At 35.7% G+C, this 3,031-nt stretch overlaps 1 non-coding gene across 1 annotated transcript; it reads left to right on the top strand.

The window, feature by feature from the left end:
* The first annotated feature begins 1,331 nt into the window (after window positions 1–1,331).
* On the top strand, window positions 1,332–1,428 carry LOC144256320 (Z30 small nucleolar RNA). The gene has a single exon (XR_013344090.1). It is a non-coding gene; the product is annotated as a Z30 small nucleolar RNA (small nucleolar RNA).
* Window positions 1,429–3,031: the final 1,603 nt, after the last annotated feature.

Genomic DNA, 3,031 nt, shown 5'->3' with positions numbered 1-3,031 from the left:
ATACTGGTATTTTTCTAGGTAAGCAATAGTATACAACCAGAATATATCACTTGGAATAAACTAAGTGTAGTCAGCTTTCTCATTCAGAAATTCATTATTCACGTTGTAGATTACTCAGGATTTGCCTTGCTTTATCTTGCCAATGGCCTCCCACATTAGTGAAGGATAGGAACCTGGATGCTATTAGTAGAAAAATAAATCTGATAGTCAGGCCCAGTTTCTCTCTGATGTTAATTTGCTGTAGACTTTTGGCAAATCATAGCCTGAGTCTTGGATTCTTAAATTAGAAGATTCTTGTATAAAAATTTTGTGACTGTATTTTTGTTTGTTTTAGAGAGAGGGTCTTGGCTGACCTCTAATTCCTGACCTCAAGTGATTGGAATTCCTGCCTTAGCCTCTCAGGTAGCTGGGACCACATGCATGTGTCACCATGTCCAAAAGCATTGTGATTTTTATCTTTCCTGGTAGAATTATAAATTGAATTTTATATTAAATGAATTGGACTTTATAATTTTCTTTTTGGTACCGGGGATTGAACTCAGGGGTACTTGACCACTGAGCCACATCCCTATCTCTATTTTGTATTTTATTTAGAGACAGGGTCTCACTGAGTTGCTTAATGCCTCGCAGTTGCTGAGGCTGGCTTTGAACTTGTGATCCTCCTGCCTCAGCCTTCTGAGCTACTGGGATTACAGGGGTGGGCTGCAGTGCCCGGCTTGGACTTTATAATTTAGTAAGAAAGTCTTTTCTAAAGCTTCTGCTTTAGAACTATAAATTCTATAAATTTTTTTTTTTTTTTGGTGCCGGGGATTGAACTCATGGGCATTTAACCGCTGAACCACATCCCCATCCTTTTTTTGTAATTTATTCAAAGACAGGGTCTCAATGAGTTGCTTAGGGCCTCGATAAATTGCTGAGACTGGTTTTGAACTCAGTGATCTTCTATCTCAGCCTCCCAAGCTGCTGGAATTACAGGCATGTGTCACCACACCCGGCTTATAAATTCTTAACAAACATCCCTGAGATTTTATCATGCATGGAGTCAGGGCTCTTTTAAACAAAACAAAACAAAAAAAAGTGTTTCTGAATGGTAACTGCTTCTCTACTTTCCTCTGCTTCAAAATAAAAAAGTTCCCCCCCAAAACAAAACTTGGTCAAGTTTGCATTTTTGTACAGCAGAGTTACTGAAAGCATAGTAAAGATAAAATATTGGAATCCCATGATTGAAAAACATCTAAAAAGAAACTTGTTTTTCATAGGTAAGCCTAAGTTTTCTTGGATGTGTAGAGGGCATTCAGCTGCTTTTAGGTAATACAAGGTGAAATGTAGTGAGGCAATGATGAGCAAAGTATAGACTGACCTGGTATTGCCATTGCTTTAATGTTGGCTTTGACCAGGGTATGATCCCTTAATCTTCTCTCTGAGCTGATTCTGGTTATGGTTTTAGAACACACATGTTCTAGCTTGTTTGGATATTGGTGTTATTATGTATAAGTTTGTTTTTGATAAATGTTTGAATTATTGATACTTTCATATTTCTCTTCTTCGGTTGAGGTGGAAAATCTGGCTTTGAAATCTTCGTGAAGGACTGCATCATTTCAATCCTGAATCTGAATCAGTTCCCTTATTGACTGTATGAAAAATGTTTTCATTAACTGTGTTATTTGTTTGGTAAAACCTTTGAGGTTTTATAAATGAAAAAAAATATGTACTCTTTTGTACATATTAAAAAAATATGTACTCTTTTGTACATTTTAAAATTCATAGGATTGCTGGGTGCTGTGGTGTACGCCTGTAATCCCACAGCTTGGGAGGCAGGAGGATTGTGGGTTCAAAGCCAGCCTCAGAAAAGTGAGGCACTAAGCAACTCAATGAGACCCTGTCTCTAAATAAAATGTGAAATAGGCAAGGGATGTGGCTCAGTGGTTGAGTGCCCGAGTTCAATCCCAGTACCCCCAAAAAAGAAAAAAATCCATAGGATTTTTCTTAGCTACTCCATTTAGAAATTTAGCAGTATCATCTTTATGCTGTCAGAGAATGTACTTTGAGTTGCTAAAATGAGGAAAGGATAGAAAAACACATACCTCAGCAAAGGCGCTTAAATTATTTTTATCCATCCTATTCTATTAATGATTTCTTTAAAAACCCATGTTTTCACCAACCTGCTAATCCAATGGCATAAATTTTCCCATATAGGCTTCAGTGTTTCTATAGCATTTCTGAAACAAGGTATTTCACACAAAGTTGATTCTTGATGTAGGAACAGAGAAATTTTGTTCTAATTATTGGATTACTAAAAAAAAATTTTAAATGCAAAATTGTAATAATTAATACCAAAATATTTAAGAAGCCAAACATAGTCTGAATGAAAATTTATTTTAAAAACATGTTGAGTAATCTTTTAAGTTTCCACATAATCATGACAGCATGGAATAGTTTTTTGCCAGAAACATTTATTCTTAAGATTTTTATTGACTGTTTCATAGAAACTTTAGTAATAACCAGAATAATTCATACGAGTTGAACAAACTATTATCAGCAAGCAGAAGGAGCTTATTGAAAGGTGTTTTTATTACTCACAGTTGGATAACTATGTTATATTATCTTTTCATGGCTTGCTAGCTTTGCTTTCACATTGAAATTTTCATACTCTATGTAAACTTTTTTTTTTCCTATTTTTCTTCGACCACTTTTCCAAGAAAGAGATTATGGCTCATGAAAGAATCTTCAAAGCTGATACACCATAGCAGATTAACAAATGGTTCACAGTATGTGGAGGGAGTTGTTTTGCTCTATAAAGAGCATTTGTGAACTGATAAAAAACTGCCTCACAGGGAGATAAATGCCTTTTCCAAAGAAGTCCTGCTTCCTCACCACCCAACTATGAGGCCTAACCTGGGGTTTTCTTGAGTGCTTCTGTACCTCTTATTCTTTGAGAAGAAGAAAAGCTTCTGTACTAATTTTTGTCCGTCTCTATATTGAGCCTCATATGCCCTATAATCTTGATTCTCCTAATTTTAACCAGCTTGGT

This window comes from Urocitellus parryii, chromosome 7, assembly GCF_045843805.1.
Source record: "Urocitellus parryii isolate mUroPar1 chromosome 7, mUroPar1.hap1, whole genome shotgun sequence".
NCBI classification, from domain to species: domain Eukaryota; kingdom Metazoa; phylum Chordata; class Mammalia; order Rodentia; family Sciuridae; genus Urocitellus; species Urocitellus parryii.
The sequence above is the reverse complement of the archived record's forward strand: the minus strand, read 5'-3'. Positions and strand labels throughout refer to the sequence as shown.